General features: G+C 46.7%; 1 pseudogene; it reads left to right on the top strand.

The window, feature by feature from the left end:
• The first annotated feature begins 1,328 nt into the window (after positions 1–1,328).
• Positions 1,329–19,563, top strand: LOC120238171 (annotated as a pseudogene).
• Positions 19,564–20,749: the final 1,186 nt, after the last annotated feature.

Here is a 20,749-nt window from a genome sequence, read left to right as displayed (position 1 = left end):
GAATCCAAGTGCGTGCGCCCAAAATGGAAAGTTTTGAGGCAGGAGTTTGCAAGAAGTCAAGCCGGCCAGGTGAGCTGGAGGGCGGACAGTGGGGGCCTTGAAGGCAGGGCGGCCGATTGATGGCCACACCCTCTCCCAAGGGGCAGTCCCGGACTTCCCTGAGCTCCAGAGCAGCCGTGGGCACTGCTGGCCAGGGTCCGGGGCACTGTGAGGAGTCTCCCACCCTGCTGGCCTGCCGCCCTTGGCTGCCTGGCCTGGAGGGGTCTGAGGGCAGTGGACGGACACAGCCACTACGACAGGGGAGCTGCCTCGGAGCCGGACGCCCGGGAGGTGAGCAGGCCTGGCCCAGGGAACCTGTCTCTGTTCAGCGGCCACACCCTGAGTTCTGGTCCCAGACAAGAGTTGGGGCCCAGGCTGGGGCCCCAGCTCTCCGCGTCTGCGGTCAGTGATCGGGAGAGAGTGGACAACGCCCTCTCCATCCCAGGTTATCTCACCTAGGCCACACATGAACATCTAGAAAGGTTATGGGATTAGACTTGTGGTCAAGAGAGCCATCGTGCAGGTGGTGAGGCATCATCATTCCCCTCCTGAGCTGGACCCTCAGCGCTACCTTCCCCACCCTTCCGCTCGCCACAGCCCTCAGGGCCCTCGGAGCCTTGTTTTTTCCTCTAAAGGACAGGAACAGAGGCAGGGGGTCGTCGCACAGTCGCAGCCCAGGAGCACAAACTGGCCCTACCCCAGCCAGACATCCCGCGCCTGAAGCCCCTTCAGAGCAGGCGCGGCAACGCCGGCCACAGCCACTAGGTGGCGCCAGGAAACCGCTGGAGACGCCCAAACCCAAACCCAGCCCCAGCTCGCTTCACAGCTCTTCCCCTCTTCGCACGCCGGCCGGTCCCCTCTGCCGCGTCTGCACCCGGGCCTCGACTCACCGCGGAGCCAGGCCCGCGGAGGCGGGGCAGCTGCCGGGACATCCTCGTGGAAGGAGCCTAGAGACCGCTTCGGTCCAGGGCGACCTGGAGGCTGGACTTGCGCACCCCAGTATCTGGGGTTATAAAGGTGCCCCCATCGGGTGGGCAGCCCACCCTCCCTACAGGACCTATTGGGGTGAGCCGGTTCCTCCTGGATTGTAAAAGGGAGAGCGAGGAAATTAAAATGTGGAGGAGGAAGAGAAGACTTTGTTAGCAGAGCACCTGCTGTGCCCAGCTCTGCCCGCCGGCTCTGGGCCAGATTTAGTATTTCTCACCTTTACAGGGATGCGCCTATCACCAACGGTTCCCCACCCTCCCTTCCCAGGCTGCACGGCTCTGGGTGCTGGGAGCTCACTGACAATGGAGCTCACGTCTGACACCAGCCCCAAACCCTCAGCCAGGGCCACCCCATCTGTGCGGGACCACCTCAACCCCAAGGAAGGGCAGAGGTGCTCCCCACTGAGCTGGGCCAGGAGTCATGCCAGAGACCTGGCCCACACCTAACCTGAAGCCTGAGGAAGCTGGGTCCCCAGGACAGGCTCCCCACTCCCACCCTGTCCACCCCTGAACTGCAGCCGCTTCCCTCCCAGCCCACACACCCTGTTGTGAACATAACCAGGAGGCCTGAAAAGAACAGGGGGTTATTAGAGCCCACGCAGACCCGGAATAAAGCTGGCTCTGCACTTCCCAGCTGTGTGATCTTGGGCAAGTCATCTAACCTCTCGGGGTCTCACTGTCTTATCTGTAAAGTGAAGGCACTTGTACCCACCCTGGGGAGTTGCAGCTGCTGGAAACCATCCCCATGAAAGAACAGTCCTGGTATGTAGCAGATCCTCAGTAAACTGCTTATTGGATACTTATCGGCTCTTATTTTTGTACCAGGCCCTCCGCTGATGTTCAAGGGATCCCAGAGATGAATGAGATGTGGCTGCTGGCCTCCAGGAATGACGTTTGGAGAAGATAAGATTCAGGCTTCAAAATTCAGGCGGCATCTTCCTGATGTAAACCGTGGTGGCATTCAAATATTGATTGTTTCAGGCTATAAAGATGCTGCAAAAAACAATGAATGTAGCTACCCTTTGTTGAGCATATACTCTGCACCAGGTTCTTCACCTACGTTTGTTCGACAGCTGTGTACTGAGGTCCTGGTGGGTGCCAAGTACTCTGCGGGGACCAGGGACTCGGTGAGCAGGATGGTGACTGCCCGCATGGAGCAGACACGCCAGTGAGGAACAGATGACAAAGTCATGACACAGATGCACATGTAATTAAGGCAAGTGCCTCTTCAAGGCACATGGAAGGAGTCAGTACCGAGGTGGGCACCCGAGGGGGGTGGGGAGCATCCGCCCAGATGCAGGCAGCGAGACGGGGTGTCGTCAGTACCAAATTTTAAAACAATAAGAACCCACTAAAAGTCCGTCTGCTTTTTATTATCACTGCATACCAGCAATTCTGAACAGTGTCCCCCCCCCCCCGATTCTTTTGTTACTTTAAGACCTCAACAATTGTTTCCATTACTGTTAATTTTTAGTAATATACATGTAAGTTTCAAATTAGTACATTTTCATTACTTATCCCTTAGAAAACATTGTATTCTGCTTGGAAATTAATTGGGAGGATTCCCAGTCAGTGAGCCACTCCCGGGACCAGCTACCCGCGGTCATGTGGATGCAGAATTGTTCACGCTCACTTCAGAGGAATGTTGTGCCTTGAATCCCTATTGCACTGTCCTTCATTTAAACAGTCGGTTTGGAATAAACACTGGTAGCATAGTCCCATGGGACCATTTGGAGTTCCTATTTTTAAAAAAATTCAACTGGGAAGATATCTGAAAGCTCCTAGAATCGATCCTGGAGAGCTAGATGTGGACAGTACCGCAATTTCTGGAATTTCTTGTGAAATGGACTTTTTCCCGGTTTCCACCAAACGTATCCTTATGTTTAAGGCTTTCCCTAATTATTTGTGTATCTATTGCTTCAGGTGAGAAAGAACATTTCCAAATAAAAATTAATGAAAAATAGTCTTTGGTTAATTGTGATCAAAGATAAATTGACACATCTGTTAAATCTAAGCTACTTTTTGAACATAAAAATATGCAAAGATGAGGGGCGCATGGGTGGCTCAGTCAGCTTAGTGTCTGACTTTGGTTCAGGGCATGATCTCACAGTTTGTGAGTTCAAGCCCCACATCCGGCTCTGGGCTGTCAGCACAAGCCTGCTTCAGATCCTGTCTCCCTCTCTCTCTCTCTGTCCCTCCTCTGTCTCTCTTTCAAAAATAAGTAAACATTTGGGGCGCCTGGGTGGCTTAGTCGGTTAAGCGTCTGACTTTCGCTTGGGTCATGATCTCGCGGTTCGTGGGTTCGAGCCCCGTGTCGAGCTCTGTGCTGACTGCCAGCTCAGAGCCTGAAGCTTATTTCAGAGTCTGTGACTCCCTCTCTCTGACCCTCCCCTGCTCACGCTGTCTCTTTCTCCTAGAAATAAATAAAACATTAAAAAAAATAAGTAAACATTTTTAAAAGTATGCAAAGATCAGGGTTTTTAAAATGTTTTTTATTTATTTTTGAGAGAGAGCACAAGCAGGGTAGGGGCAGGCAGGAGAAGGGGATAGACGATCCCCTGACAGCAGTGAGCCCGTGTGGGGCTCCAACTCCTGTACCGCGAGGTCATGACCCATCAAGCCGAAGTCGGCCGCTTAGCCAATTGAGCCACCCAGGCGTCCCGCAAAGATCAGTTTTGACAGAGTCTGACATATCTGTGGAAGGCTGGAAAACAGAAAACGCAATGTTATTATCCATTCCCACAGTAGATGCAAACAGACATTGTTCCCTTTTCTCAAAAAATACATGAATGTAGGGACGCCTGGGTGGCTTAGTCGGTTAAGCGTCCGACTTTCGCTTAGGTCATGATCTCGCGGTTCGTGGGTTCGAGCCCCGCGTCGTGCTCTGTGCTGACTGCTAGCTCAGAGCCTGTAGCTTTTTTCAGTTTTTGTTTCTCTCTCTCTCTGACCCTCCCCTGCTCACGCTGTCTCTCTCTCTCTCTCCTAGAAATAAATAAAAATATTTAAAAAAAAAAAACAGGGATTCCGAGGCCGCCTGGGTGGCTCAGTCAGTTGGATGGCCGACTTTCGCTTAGGTCATGATCTCACAGCTCGCGAGTTCGAGCCCCCGTCAGGCTCTGTGCTGACAGCTCAGAGCCTGGAGCCTATTTCAGAGTCTGTGACTCCCTCTCTCTCTGACCCTCCCCTGCTCACACTGTCTCTCTCTCTCCTAGAAATAAATAAAAAATATTTTTAAAAAAATACATGAATGTAATTAAAAAGTATTAATCCATTACTTAAAACATTTTATTGCACTATAATATTTGTTTTACTTTATTTTTTACCATGATGATTATGTATATGAAATTCCATAAAAGAAATTTTGTGCTGCATTTTTCATTGGTCACTGTTACTATTCATGTCGTGATTATTATTGAAAATCACGCATAGAAGAGGGATTTTTTTTTTTTAAATCTCTCCATATCACATACTCTAAGTATGCCCCTGCCATCAGGAAAGGCTTCCCTTGAGTAAGTAAAACCCCAGCTAAGGCTCGAAGGGTGAGTGGAGATGGCCAGGGAAAGAGGGGTGCTCGGGGCAGAGAGAACATGTGCAAAGGCCCTGCGCCAAGGCAGAGGAAAAAACTCAAAACTGGCACTATGGCAAGAGCAGAGTGGGCAAAAGGGAAAGGCCGCAAGCTGAGACCCCGGAGGGCAGCAGGGGCTATATGATTGTTATGGGATTTGGTTGGACTCTGAGAAAAAACAAATAAGTGACTTGAATTAGATCACATTTTTTTTCTGTTTCCCCTAAGAAAAGCCCAAAGGTTGGCAGGTGTGTGCATAGCAGTGTTAGGGACCAGGTGCCTTTTTTCTTTTTGCTCCACCTAGCCCCAGTATTAGCTTCCTCCTCATGGTCTAAAATGGCTGCTTGAGCGTCAGCCATCACGTGTGCATTCTAGTCAGCAGGACACAGGAAGGGGCAAAGGAAGCCCCAACCCAAACACACATTAGAACCCAACATCTGCCTGCATCCAGTCAGTCCCGATTTAATCATTTGGCCCATCCCAGCCACAAGGGAGTCTGAGAAATGGAGTCTATTTAAATGGCCTTGTGCCTGGCTATAGGCAAGGGTGCTCTTTCTAAAGAAGAAAGAATGGGGGCACCTGGCTGTTTCAGTTGGTGGAATGTGAGACTCTTGATCTCAGAGTTGTGACTTCGAGCCCCACATCTGTGTAGAGATTACTTAAAAATAAAAATTTTAGGGCAGCTGGGTGCCTCAGTCAGTTAAGCATCTGACTTGACTCAGGTCATGATCTCACAGTTTGTGAGTTCGAGTTCTGAAACCGATAAGCTTGAGCCCCACTTCAGGTGAGCCCTGCTTCTCTCTCCTTCTCCCTCTCTCTCTCTCTTTCTCTCTCTGCCCCTTGTGGGATTCTCTCTCTCTCTCTGTCCCTCATTCATTGCGCCCTCTCTCTTTCAAAAAAAAAATTTTAATAAAGTAAAATAATATCTTTAAAAAATAAAATAAAGAAGGGAAGTCAAAACCACAATGAGATACCACCTCACACTGGTCAAAGTGGCTAACATTTGTTTTAATGTTTTTAATTTATTTCTGAGAGACAGAGAGATACAGCATGAGCAGGGGAGGGTCAGAGAGAGAGGGAGACACTGAATCCGAAACAGGCTCCAGGCTCTAAGCTGTCATCACAGAGCGTGACGCGGGGCTCGAACCCACGAACCGTGAGATCATGACCTGAGCCGAAGTCGGACGCTTAACCGACTGAGCCACCCAGGTGCCCCGGTAGGACACTATTGTTATTCTTAAAACCTTCAGGGGCACCTGGGTGGCTCAGTCGGTTGAGCGTCCGACTTCGGCTCAGGTCATGATCTCACTGTTCGTGGGTTCGAGCCCCGCGTCGGGCTCTGTGCTGGCAGCCAGCTCAGAGCCTGGAGCCTGTGTTCGGATTCTGTGTCTCCCGCTCTCTCTGACCGTCCCCCCCTGTTCACACTATCTCTCTCTCTCAGAAATAAATAAAACATTAAATAATTTATTTAAAAAAAAAAAGAATAGTGTCCTACCTTCATTTTAAGATGGTGAGGAATGGCTGGCCAATCGGGGTGGCCTCAGGGAGGCAGGAGGAAGCTCTGGCAGTGGTCCAGCCACAGTGGCATGGAGGTGAAGTGGAGGCAGAAGAAGAGGGTAAGGGAGATATCAAAGATGCCAAGACTGCTCGCTGGAAGGTAGAACAGTTACTGAGGCCAGAGTGAAAGAGAAGCAAGTGCGTGTGTCAGCAAGTGAGTTCAGTTTGGACTTGTGATGTCCGAGGCACCCACAAGACATCCAAGTGGGCGTGTTGGCGAGCAGCTGGACACACAAGTCCAGAGCACAAAGCGCGGTCCACGAGGCAGACAGGAGGGAGGGGTTATGGTGACGAGATGCTATTTAATGCCACGGGCGAGAGGAACACCACGCAGATGCAAGGGCGGAGGCGGAGCCTGGGAATTCCAGGCTGGGAAGAGAAGGCAGAGAAGGAAACAGAAAGACTGAGGATCGGATGAACAGAAGAGCGAGCTCTTGTGGAAGCCAAGGGGATGGAGTGTTTGGGGGAGAAAGAGAAGGCCTTCCCTGACCTGCACTGCTGCAGAGGCAGGAACATGATGAGAAAACTTGAAGTCGGGAGTCAGCACCTCCCTTTACTGGAACTCAATTCCTCATCTGTAAAATGGGGCCAAGGCACCAACCCTGCTGTGTCGCCACTCTTGTTGCCTCCGCCACACCATTCCTCCCAACTCCGTCTTGGAACCACGGGTTTATTGGAGTAACTACGGCAGGCACCACCAATTGCCCCAATACCCATTCTCCCTTCTTCCATAGAAATGGACATTTCAGCTGGCTAAAGACTACATTTCCCAGCCTCCTTTGCAGTAAGGGGTGGTCATATGACTGCAGTGAGTTAGTTGTGTTACAGGAGAGGAACCTGAGTTTAGGGAACCTGAATCTTTTAAAATCTGGGGCACCTGGGTAGCTCCATCAGTTGAGTACCTGACTTCAGCTCAGGTCATGATCTCACAGTTCGTGGGTTCAAGCCCCGTGTCAGGCTCTGTGCTGACAGCTCAGAGCCTAGAGCCTGTTTCAGATTCTGTGTCTCCCTCTCTCTGCCCCTCCCCTGCTTGTGCTCTGTCTCTCTCTCTCAAGAATAAATAAACATTAACAAATTTTTATTTGTTTACTTAGTATTTTAGAGAGTTCACGAGAGAGCGTGTGAGCAGGGGAGAGGGGCAGAGGGAGAGAGAGAGAATCTCAAGCAGGCTCCAGCTCAGCGTGGAGCACCAGGCGGGACTGAATCCCATGATCCTGGGATCATGACCTGAACCAAAATCAAGAGTTGGACCCTCAACCAACTGGGCTGCCCGGGTGCCCTGGGAGCCTGAATCTTTTAAAATGAGATCTGAACAAACTTGGCCTTTGACCTAGACGGAAACACTGTCTTCTAAGGCTGTTTGCTATACAAACCTCTTTGAAGGATGTGCAGAAACACGAGAGACCCACAGATAATTAACTATCTCCCAGCATTGCAGCGATACTGGATTTTGAATGAGCAGTGGTGTAATTATGGCCACCGAGACACAAAGATGAATTGTTAGCAGCTTCCAGGAAAGCTCTCTTTCACCGGATGACGTCATATCTTGACATGATACTTGCTGACGGGCAGCCATCTTGCGCCGTAAAGAAAAACATGGCTGACCCCTTGGCAATAGTGGAGACAAAGGTTGAAAATAGCCTTAGTACTTGATGATGCTGAGCCGCTCAACCACTACTGGAGTCACTTCCCTTCGCGCCACCTTGTTACAAGAAAGCAGGAATTTCCTCATCACTGAAGCCAGTTGAGTCAAGCGTCAGCCTGATACACCTTGAATCTTGCTCTGGTACGTGTGCCTTCCTCCTAGAAGTGCCGTGAGGCCATCCAGTGCAAAAGCCCAGGTGAGAAGTACTTCTCCATGAGAGACAGGGCTGGACTCATCCAGGGAAATGCCTAAGACCAGCTCTGTGAAGGGTTTTCCTCGGCCCAAACCACAGATAACAGTACCTTGCCGGCATAACGGAAGAGAACTAAACCAGTTGGCTTCTTGGGGCCCCTTCCAGCCCTGGGCTCTATGGTATGATGCCACCTCTCTCCACACCAGCACGCGCTCCAACATCCCATGAAGAAACTCCAGGGAGGGTCCCCTGCATTTCCACTGGGGTAGTGCCTGCGGAGCGAGGTGTGGGCAGGGGCCGTTCCCCCTCCAGGCTCCGGGGGCGCTTATTCTGTCCACACGTGTCACCACTGGAAACCCCAGCAAGGCCCTGAGGATGGCCCTCAGCGGGGAGGCTGCGTGACCTTGGCGGTAGGGTTACTCAGAGGGGAGCCTGGATCACCATGGGGGCACATGGCGGGGGGACCCAGAGGAGGAGCGGAGCCGGGTGCCACACTCGGTGATTTCAGGGTGGCTTCGGGCTGTGGGTGACAGATGGTTTATCAGATCAGTTCATCAGGACTAATGGGCTGCTCTGATACCGCCCACGGAACATGCTGGGTGTGGATCTGAACAGTTGAAAGGGAGCTTTCTGGAGACACCAGGTTTTAAGCTAAACATGCATCCAATGCGGGAGATTTCAAGCACCTTGAACAAGCTGCTGGGGCATATTTGGGGGAAACGCAGGGATTTTATCACTCTTCAAATCCTCAACTGACCCTCCTCTCAATTAAATTCAAAAGCAATTATTGAGCACCTGGACTGTGCAGATGAAAAAGACACAAGTACTACCCACTGCTGGCTTGACATCTGGAGGTGGCCGGGATTATCATTTACTTCTCAGCTCCAGCTCCCTTCCTGTGGGGGGCGTTCCAGAGCCGCACCCTCCTCACTCCCAACATCGCTGCTCACCATCTCATCTGGGTTACCCTCCTGCTCCCCCCCCCGCCCGAGGCCCTCCAACTCAGCTGAGTTAGCCACCCCCTCCTCGCAGAAACTGTCCCCACGTGCATCTTCCCACTCCCCCCACCAGGCCCTGCGCAGCACGATGCCCGGCCCAGGAAACAGGCAGGGCGCATGCGCTGAGAGGAACCGAGGAAGGTGAGCCTCTTCGGGGAGATCCCACCAAAAAGGGACTCCAGGAAGAGATGAACAGAGAGACAGGGCGTCGGGATGGCTTGTCAGGTGGAGGGGAGAGGCATGCAGGAAGACAGGGGCCAGGAGCTGAGCAAGGGCGGTGTTAGATGGCAAGGTCACATGGGAGAAGCTTTGGATGTCCTTGGTGCTACAGCGAGGGGTGGCCCCTGGGGATTTCAAGCAGCGAAATTAACCTCATACAGTCTGTGCCTCAGAGATATTGGGGGGTCCGCTCCAGACCACCACAGTAAAGCCAGTCAAATGAATCTGGTTTCCCAGGGATATAAAAGTTATGTTTACACTATACTGCAGTCTGTTAAGTGTGCAATAGCATTATGCCTGAAACAACAATGTACATACTTAATTTTAAAAAATTTTTAACGTTTATTCGTTTTAGAGAGACAGAGCATGAGTAGGGGAGGGGCAGAGAGAGGAGACACAGACTCTGAGGTAGGCTCTAGGCTCCAAGCTGTCAACACAGAGCCTGACATGGGGCTCGAACTCATGAACTGTGAGGTCATGGCCTGAGCAGAAGTCGGAAGCGTAACCAAATGAGCATTCCAGGTGCTCCACGTACCTAGTTAATTTAAAAAATACTTTATTGCAGGGGTGTCTGGCTGAAACGGCGATGCTTGGTCCCAGGGTCATGAGTTCAAACCTCACCTGGTACGTAGAGATTACTTAAAACATATTGCTAAAAAATGCTAACCGTCTTCTGAGCTTTCAGCAAGTTGAGATCACTGATCACAGGCATAATAATAATGACTATAATACTAATGAAATATAATACTAATGAAAACTTTTGAAATATTATGAGAATGACCAAAACATTACAGAGAATCATGAAGTGAGCAAGTGCTGCTAGAAAAATGATGCCAAAAGACTGGCTTGAGGTGGACCTGCTTGCACCTTTAGTTTGTATAAAACTGCAATATCTTTGAAGCGCAGTAAAGCAAAACACAATAAAACAAAGTATGCCGGTAAAGCTTTATTTGGGCAATTGTAACATGCCAGGCACCAGCTTAGATGTTCTACATGTATTTCCTTTTCTATTCTTTTAAAGCAATCTCTGGGCGCCTGGGTGGCTCAGTCGGTTAAGCATCCAACTTCGGCTCAGGTCATGATTTCACAGTTCGTGGGTTTGAGCCCCGCGTTGGGCTCTGTGGCTGACAGTTCAGAGCCTGGAGCCTGTTTCAGATTCTGTGTCTCCCTCTCTTTGCCCCTCTTCAGCTCACGTTCTGTCTCTCTCTCAAAAATAAACATTAAAAACTTTTTTTAAATAAATAAATAATATCTACACCCAATGTGGGGCTTGAACTCACAACCCTGAGATCAAGAGTCATATGCTTACTGACGGAGCCAGCCAGGTGCCCCATGTATTTCCTTCTTTAATCCTCACGCCACCCCCATGAGATAGATATTAGCATCCCATTTGGCTGAGAAACTGAAGCACCACAACCACAAGTGGCAAAGCTGGGACTTGAACGTTGAGTCCCAGCTCCGGCAGGAGCTCGTGTTTAATGAGCACTCACTGTAGGCCACAGGCCTCATAGACAGCATTCCCCTTACCCACCCCAGCTGCCCTTGCTGGGACACGTCAGAGACCACCTCTATGCTACATGGTCTCTCCCCTGCACTCCTGAAAGTGGCATCAATCTTTACTCAGGTAAAACTTTTCAACACATGGCAGGCCCTCAGTACAGGGGGGAGTGGGGAGGGGGGCAGCAGCCATGTGAATGAGTCATTCTGGAAATGGCTCCTTCCAGCCTTCAGGTGACTGCAGCCCTGGCCAACATCTTAACTGCACGCCAAGCTAGAACCACCCAGGTAAGGAGCTTCCAGACCCCCGACTTTTGGAGTGATTTCTTACTCATCAATAGGTAACTAAGACGCACCTCATTCAGGGGCCGGCCCCTCCCGGCTGTGGGACTCTGGGCAACGTTACTACTCTGAGCATCTGGTTTCCTTGGTTCAGACCTTTCTGCTGAACTCCAGATCACAGCACTCGGCAGTCCCCATGAGGGTCCCTCCAGCATGGGCACTTAGCGTGTCTCAAATATCTCTTAAATCTGCTTGACCTGACTATGGCTCAGGCCCTCATCAATTCTCCCTTCAATTACTGAAACAGCGCCCTCACTGATTCTCCTGCCTTGTACAAGGCTGCAAATAACAAAATCCCCACATACCATATAAAGAACGTTAAAACTCAACACCCCAAAGAAGAAAAATCCAACTCAGAGGGGCAGAAGACATGAATAAACATTTGTCCAAAGAAGACATCCAGATGCCCAACAGACACATGAAAAGATGCTCAACATCACTCATCATCAAGGAAGCGCAAGTCAAAACCACAATGAGACACCACCTCACACCTGTCAGAATGGCTAAAATCAACAACACAAGAAAAAACAGGTGTTGGCGAGGATGCGGAGAAAGAAACCTCCTCGCACCGTTGGTGGGAATGCAAACTGGTGCAGTCACTCTGGAAAACAGTATGAAGGTTCCTCAAAGAGTTAAAAATAGAACTGCCCTGAAATCCAACAGTCACACTACTAGGGTTTACCCACAGGATACAAAACTATGAAGGGATACATGCACCCCTATGTTTATACCAGTAGTATCTACAATAGCCAATTTATTTTATTTTTTTAAATTTTATTTGAGAGAGAGAGCAAGTGGGGGAGAGAGATGGAGGGAGAGAGAGGATCTCAGGCAGGTTCCATGCTCAGCCCAGAGCCCCACGCAGAGCTCAGTCTCACGACCATGAGATCACAACCTGAGCCAGAATCAAGAGTCAGACACTCAACTGACTGAGCCACCCAGGCACCCCTCCCCCTAATAGCCAAATTAATGAAACAGCTCCAGTGTCCATCGATTAATGGATGGATAAAGAAGACATGGTGTCAGGGCAGCTGGATGGCTTAGTTGGTTAAGCATCCGAATCTTTTTTTTTTTTAATGTTTGTTTATTTTTGAGAGAGAGAGCACAAGCAGGGGAGGGACAGAGAGAGGGGGACAGAGAATCTAAAGCGGGCTCTGCACTGACAGCAGGGAGCCCAATGCAGGGCTCGAATTCATGAACTCAAGATCATGACCTGAGCCAAAGTCAGATGTTCAACGGACTGAGCCACCCAGATGCCCCAAGCATCCTACTCTTGATTTTGGCTCAGGTCATGATCCCAGGGTCATGAGGTCTGGCCCCACATCAGCCTCTGCATTGAGCATGGAGCCTGCTTGAGATTCTCTCTCCCCCTCTGCCTCTCCCACCCCACCCCCTGCTCATATACTCTCTATGTAAAATAAAAAACAATAAAATTTTAAGAACTAAAAAGAAAAGATGTAGTCTACATATACAACAGAATATTACCTACCCATAAAAAAAGAATGAAATCTTGCCATTTGCAACAACATGGATGGAGCTAGAGTAATACGCTAAATTATGTAAAATAAGCCTGTCAGCGAGAGACAAATACTGTATCATTTTACTCATGTGTGGAATTTAAGAAACAACAAATGAGCAAAGGGAAAAAAAGAGAGAGAAAGAGAGAGACAAACCAAGAAACAGACTCTTAACTATAGAGACCAAACTGATGGTTGCCGGGGGGGGGGGGGGGGGGGGGGGGAGGGGGGAGGGAGAGACAGGTCACACAGGTGAAGGGGATTAAGGCATGTACTTGCTGTGCTGAATTGAATCACTATATTGTACACCTGAAACTAATATTACACTGTATGCCAACTGGAATTTAAAATTTTCAAAAGAAATCCCAAAATATCAGCAGATTACACTTGATGGAGGTGGATTTCTCTCTCACCTTCCAGAAGTCCAGGGGCGCCTGGTTAAGCATCTGACTTTGGCTCAAGTCATGATCTCATGAACTCCTGGTTCATGAGTTCGAGCCCTGCTTCAGGCTCTGTGCTGACAGCTCAGAGCCTGAAGCCTGCTTCAGAATCTATCTCCCTCTCTCTCTCTGCCCCTCCCCCGCTCATGCTCTAACTCTGTCTCTCAAAAGAATAAATAAATGTTTAAAAAAAAAAGTCCAGAGGCAGGTAGTCCAGGGTTAGTGTGATATATACACCACAGTGCAAGGAACCCAGGCTCTATCTGGTTGCTCTGCGGTGTGTGGTTTTCATTCCCAGTTTCCTCATGGTCTAAAACAGGTGCTGTGCTCCAGCCATCATGCCCACATTCCAGCCATTAGAAAGGAGTAACTGGAGAAAAGTAAAACATCCCTTCCCTTTAAAAACATTTTGTTTCTCTTCCACTGACCACATCTAGCAAGGGAGGCAAGGGAACAGTCTATTTTGTGGGTCAATTACGTGCTCAACTAAAAATATAGGAACGTTGTACTGGGAGAATGGCATGTAGGACAACCAGTGGTCTTTGCAGTGCCCTCCACGCTGTTGCCCAGTAGACGGTTTTATTATTACTCTTCACTTTTGTTCTTCATTATAAAAATAATATAGTCTAGGAAGGGGCAGCCGAGCGGAGGGTCACAGAGTTGGTGGCTGTTCCAGAAGTAGACTCCGGAAACACAGCCCCTCTCCACCGTGGCCTCGGTTTTCTCAGCAGGTATCATTTTATAATTGGGGCAATGAAACACATAAACATACAACAAAAGAGCATTCTAGTTTTGACCTAAGTTACAAAAGAAGAATTGAAAGGAAATATTTATAGTTATATCTTTTAAAATAACCAAGAACGCCGGCCCCGTGTTTTAAGGAAGCAAACTCTTTCCTGGCTCCGTTCTTGGAATCAGGGAAAATTATCACACCTCCTTTGCACCTCAGGCTCTCTGCCTTGACCCTGTAGAAAAGAGCCTGTTTTCTTCCTTGTAAATAGAAAGCTTTTATTGTCAGGTGATAGTAATAGGAAACTAAAATGGAATATGTTTGAGCTGCTTCGTTTTTAAACGGTGACATAACATGAAAGAAATGCACTGCACCTGAATTTAAGATTTATTCTTTAAGTTACACACAGAATGTTAACAGTGTTAGGCCTGAGTACAAGGGACTTTTCCTATGGGGTTGCCTATTTTTGTACCATTTGATTGCACATATACATGAAGGAAAAAAGACTTAAAATCAAATATAGCCTATGGGGCTCAGTCGGGTGAGTAGTCTGACTCTGGATCTTGGTTTAGGTCGTGATCTCACGGTTCATGTGATCAAACCCCACGTGGGGCTCAGTGCCGACAGCGTGAAGCCTGCTTGGGATTCTCTCTCCCCCTTTCTTTGTTCCTCCCCAATTTGCTCACTCTCATTCTCTCTCTCAAAATAAATAAATAAACATTTTTAAAAAATCAGACATATTGGGTGCCTCAGTCGGTTAACGACTGAGTCTTGGTTTCAGCTCAGGTCATGATCTCACGATTCGTGAGTTCAAGCCCCACACATCAGGCTCTGCACTGACAGTGCGGAGCCTGCTTGGGATTCTCTCTCTTTCTCCTTCTCTCTCTGTTCCTCCTGGGTGCTCCTTCTCTCTCTTAAAAATAAATAAACTATTGGGGTGCCTGGGTGGCTTAGTCGGTTAAGCGTCCGACTTTCGCTCAGGTCATGATCTTGCGGTTCGTGGGTTCAAGCCCCGCGTCGGGCTCTTTGCTGACTGCCAGCTCAGAGCCTGGAGCCTGTTTCAGTCTGTGACTCCCTCTCTCTCTGACCCTCCCCTGCTCACGCTCTCTCTCTCTCTCTCTCCTAGAAATAAAAAAGAAAAAAATTTAATAAAAATAAATAAAGTATTAAAAATGCTGAATCAGGGAGAGATATTTAAAAATATTTTAAAAAATGAAATACAGCCTATACTCTCTCTTAATAAAATAGGTGCTCATTATAGAAAACACAGAAATATATAAAAAGATAATTTTAACTACCCACAATTTCACCCTTCAGAAGAGAATCCCACTGGTAATAGGTGTGATGCCTTCAAACTTATAACTCAGAATCATTCTGCATGTAGTGTTTCCAACATTTGTTACGAGGATTTTCAAGCAGACAGCAAAGCAAAGAGAATTGCTCAGTGACCACACGTTCCCCCTAGATTCTCCCATTAACACTGTACTATAGTTGTGTTATTGCACAGTTATCCAGCTGGACATAGATGGTTTTTTAAATTATCATCCAGGAATAGTGACCACTTTTGGTGTGCAGTTTCACAATTTTTACACATATACACATCTGTAATCGCCACCATCAGGATTCAGAACAGTTCCATCATCCCCAAATAATTCCGTCACCCCCTTGTAGGCATGCTTTCCCCCACCCCTAAGCGCTGGGACCCACTGATCTGTTCTCATCACCATTATCCTAGAATGTCACGTAAATTGAACCATACAGCGTGGGTCCTTGGAGACTGGCTTCTTGCGATCACGGTATGTGGAACAGGAGAGTGCTCCTTAGGAGCACTTAAATGTATAAAGCAGATCTTTACAGGCGTAAAGGAGGGATTGACAGTAATACAATAATTGTTAGAGGACTTTAACACTCCACTTACATTAATGGATAGATCATCCGGACAGAAAATCAATAAGGAAATATTGGCCTTAAATGATATATTAGACCAGATGAACTTGGTAGATTTATACAGAACTTCCAAACCAAAAGCAGCAGAGTACACATTCTTCTCAAGAGTACATGGAACATTCTCCAGGACCGTATGAGGCCACAAACAAGTCTCAATAAATGCAAGAAGACTGAAATTATATCAAGCATCTTTTCCAAGCACAAGGGTACAAAGCTAGAAATCAATTACAAGAAGAAAACTGAAAAAAACGCAAGCACATTAAGAATAAACAACATGCTACTAAACAACCAATGGGCCAAAAAAAAAGAAATCAAAGAAGTTTAAAAAGTGTCTGGAAACAAATGAAAATGGAAACACGACTCTCCAAAATCTATGGGCTGCAGCGAAAGCAGTTTTAAGAGGGAAGGTCATAGCAACGTAGGACTACGTCAAAAAATAAGATTCTTACATAATCTCACTTTATACCTAAAGGGACTAGAAAAAGAAGAGCAAACAAAGCCCAAAGTTAGCAGAAGAAAGGAAATAATAAAGACCAAAGCAGAAATGAATGAAATAGAGACAAAAACAAAAATAAGCAACAAAACAAAAACAGCACACACACAACAGAAAAGATTAATGAAACTAAAAGACGGTTTTTTGAAAACGTAAACAAAATCAATAAACTTCTAATCAGACTCATTAAGGAAAAAAAGACAGAGAGAGAGGAGGGGCGCCTGGCTGGCTCAGTCAGTGGAGCATGCAACTCTTGATCTCTGAGTTGTGAGTTCAGGCCCCATGATGGGTGTAGAGATTGCTTACAAATAAAATCTATTAAAAAACAATTAGGGGCACCTGGGTGGCTCAGTCAGTTAAGTGTTTGACTTTGGCTCAGGTCATGATCTCACGGTTGGTGGGTTCGAGCCCCGCGTCGGGCTCTGTGCTGACAGCTAGCTCAGAGCCTGGAGCCTGCTTTGGATTCTGTGTCTCCCTCTCTCTCTCTACCTCTCCCCTGCTCATGCTCATGCTCATGCTCTGTCTCTCTCTCTCTCTCTCAAAAATAAATAAAACATTAAAATTTTTTGAAAAAATAAGAAAAACGAGAAAAGACCCAGTAAATAAAATCAGAATTAACAGAGAAGTTACAACTGATACCACAGTGATACAAAGGATCATAAGAGACTACTATGAACAATATAAGCCAACAAATAGAAATACCTAGAAGAAATGAATAAAAAGGGGCAAGAGAGAAACACTCCAAAGCAGATACCCCTAAGTCCAGGACAGATACTCTGTCTCCCTCTCTCTCTGCCCCTTCCTCACTTGTGTTCTGTCTCTCTCTCTCTTTCTCTCTCAAAAATAAATAAAGATTTTAAAAAAATTTTAATACCACCAATGGCATTTTTCATATAGCTAGAACAAAGGATCCTAGAATGGAACCACAAAAGACCCCTAACAGCCAAAGCTATTTCTCAAATCTTTAGAAAGAGAACAAAGCTGGAGGTATCAAAATATACTACAAAATATACTACAAAGTTATGCTAATCAAAACTTTACGGCACTGACATGAAAACAGACACATAGATCAATGGAATAGAATAGAAAGCCCACATACACGGTCAATTATGTGGCCTCCTATGATAAAGAAGGCAAGACGTACCATGGGTGAAAGACAGTCTCTTCTACAAACGATGTTGGAAAAATCGGACAGCCTCATGCAAAAGAAACTGAACCCCTTTCTTACACCGTACACACAAATGAACTCAAAATGGATTAAAGACTTGATGAGACCTGAAACCTTAAAACTCCTAGAAGAGAACATGGGCAGTAAGCAATTTGACATTGGTCTTAACAATATTTTTTTGGACCAGTCTCCCCAGGCCAGGACAACTAACACTAAAATAAACAAATGGGACTACATCAAACTAAAAGGCTTTTTCACAGTGAAGGAAATCATCAACAAAACGAAAAGGCAACCTATGGAATGGGAGAAGATGTTTGCAAATCATACAACCAATAAGGGCTTAATATCTAAAATATATGAAGAGCTTACACAGCTTTAATATTTAAAAAAAATAATAAACCTAATTAAAAATTGAGCAGAGGACTCAAATAGACATTTTTCTAAAGAAGATATCCAGATGGCTAACAGGCACATGAAAAAATGCTCAACATTAATCCTCAGGGAAATGCAAATCAAAACTAAATTGAGATATCGCCTCACACCTGTCAGATTGGCTGTGATCAAAAAGAAAACATTACAAGTGCTGGTGAGGGTGTGGAGAAAGGGGAACCCTCGTGCGCTGTCGGTGGGAATGTAAATTGGTGCAGCCGCTGTGGAAAACAGTATGGAGGTACCTCAAAAAATTAAAATGGGGGGCACCTGGCTGGCTCAGTCAGTGGAGCATGAGACTCTTAATTGCGGGGTTATGAATTCAAGCCCCACGATGGGTATAGGGATTGCTTAAAAATAAAATCTTTTATTTTTTTTTTAAATAAAATCTTTTTAAAAAACGAAAACACCAGTTTGAAGAGATACAGGCACACCTATATTCACTGAAGCATTTTTTACAATGACCAAGATGTGGAAATCACTTCAGTGTCCATCAATACATGAATGGATAAAGATGTGAGACATACATATAGATATGATATATACATATATATATACATATACATGTATATATATGATACATACACACACAATGGAATAACACTCAGCCACTCTTTTTTCTTTTAATTTTTAAAAAAAATTTTTTTAATGTTTTATTTATTTCTGAGAGAGACAGAGACCACGTGAGCAGGGGAGATTCAGAGAGAGAGGGAGACACAGAATCCAAAGCAGGCTCCAGGCTCTGAGCTAGCCGTCAACACAGAGCCTAATGCGGGGCTCGAACCCATGAACTGTGTGATCATGACCTGAGCCGAAGTCGGACGCTTAACCGACTGAGCCACCCAGGCGCCCCTTTACTTTTAATTTTTTAATGTTTGTTTATTTTTGAGAGAGAGACAGAGCATGAGACGGGGAGGGACAGAGAGACAAGGAGACACAGAATCTGAAGCAGGCTCCAGGCTCTGTGCTGACAGCTCAGAGGGCTTGAACCCACGAACCGTGAGATCATGACCTAAGCCAAAGTTGGACGCTCAACCGGCTGAACAATCCAGGTGCCCCTTTGCCACTCTTTGAGGAAGATAGGGTCACGGCTACAGCGGAGTGTCGGAAGCCCCACTCCTGACTCCTGACTCACTGCTGTTCACTCTTGCGGAGGAACAAGTGGGTCAGGCAGCTGGCCACAGCTGTGGCTTTTATTTATTTATTTAAAAAAAATTTTTTTAATGTTTTTTAAAATGTATTTCTGTGCACGTGCGACACAGACAGACAGACAGACAGCATGAGCAGGGGAGGTTCAGAGAGACAGGGAGACACAGAATCTGAAACAGGCTCCAGGCTCTGAGCTAGCTGTCAGCACAGAGTCTGACGTGGGGCTTGAAGCCACGAACCGTGAGATCATAACCTGAGCCCAAGTCAGACGCTCTATTGACTAAGCCACCCAGGCGCCCCGCCGTGGCTTTTAAAGACACCAGGAAGACACCCATGGAACCAGAGTTGGGAATTCACCGAATTAGAATGACTCTAACCAGCCGCAACGTAAAATCTTTGGAGAAGGTATGTGCTGACTTGATCAGAGGCACAAAGGAAAAGAATCTCAAAGTGAAAGGACCAGTTTGGATGCTTACCAAGACTCAGAATCATGACAAGAAAAACTACTTGCGGTGAAGGTTCTAAGACTTGGGTGAGGATTCACAAGCGACTTGCTGATTTACACAGACCTTCGGAGATGGTTAAACAGATTACTTCCATTAGTATTGAGCCAGGGGTTGAGGGTGAAGTCACCATTGCAGATGCTTAAATCAACCTTTTTAATACATTGATTATCAGTTAAAAAAAAGAAGGAATAACAGCCAAAAAATTGAAATTTTGCCATTTGTGACAACATGGGTAGACCTAGAGGGTGTTATGCTAAGTGAACTAGGTCACACAGAGAAAGACGAATATTGTGTGATTTCATTTATATGTGGAATCTAAAAACACAAAACAGGGGCGCCTGGGTGGCTCAGTCGGTTGAACATCCGACTTCGGCTCAGGTCATGATCTCACGGTTCGTGGCTTCGAGCCCCGCGTCAGGCTCTGTGCTGACAGCTAGCTCAGAGCCTGGAGTCTGTTTCAGATTCTGTGTCTCCCTCTCTCTCTGCCCGTCCCCTGATCATGCTGTGTTTCTCTCTGTCTCAATAATAAATAAACATTAAAAAAAATGTTTAAATAAATAAAAATAAAAACACAAAACAAATGAATGGACAAAAATAGAAACAGACTCTTAGGAAGCAAATTGTTGGTTACCAGAGTGGGAGAGGTGGGGGGTAGGTAAAATAGGCAGAGAGGTTTAAGAGGTACAAACTTGTCGTCATAAAGTAAATAAGTCATGGGGATATAAGGGAATATAGTCAATATAGTCAATGGTATTGTAATAACTTTGTACGGTGAGAGACAGCAACTAGACTTATCACGGGGATCGTTTCATAATGTATAAAAATATCACATCACTAGGATGTTCACCGTGATGTATGATGAAAAAAGATATTGTAGGGGCGCCTGGGGGGCTCAGTCACTTATGCGCCTGGCTTCGTCTCAGGTCATGATCTCACAGTCCATGGGTTCGAGCCCTGTGTCAGGCTCTATGTTGACAGCTCAGAGCCTGGAGCGTGCTTCAGATTCTGTATCTCCCTCTCTCTCTGCCCCTCCCCTACTCACTCTCTGTCTCTCTCTGTCAAAATAAAATAAAGACATAAAAAAATTTTTTTTAAAAGATACTGTTTATCAAGTATACAAGGAAGGGAGGGAAGCTAGGAGAGAGGTAACGAGAATAAGAGACATTTTGTTCATTTTTACTGCTGAGTAGTATTCCGTAAATGAACCACAGTTCATTTACCCACCCTTCCAATTCAGGTTCCTTCCAGTTTTGGGGGGGATTCTGAATAGACCTGCTACTACCATTCTTGTACAGCTTTTGTGTGGATGAAAGGTTTCATTTCTCTAAG

This window comes from Hyaena hyaena, unplaced genomic scaffold, assembly GCF_003009895.1.
Source record: "Hyaena hyaena isolate Hyena2069 unplaced genomic scaffold, ASM300989v1 scaffold_202, whole genome shotgun sequence".
Lineage (NCBI taxonomy): Eukaryota > Metazoa > Chordata > Mammalia > Carnivora > Hyaenidae > Hyaena > Hyaena hyaena.
This window is presented reverse-complemented; position numbering and strand designations above follow the sequence as displayed.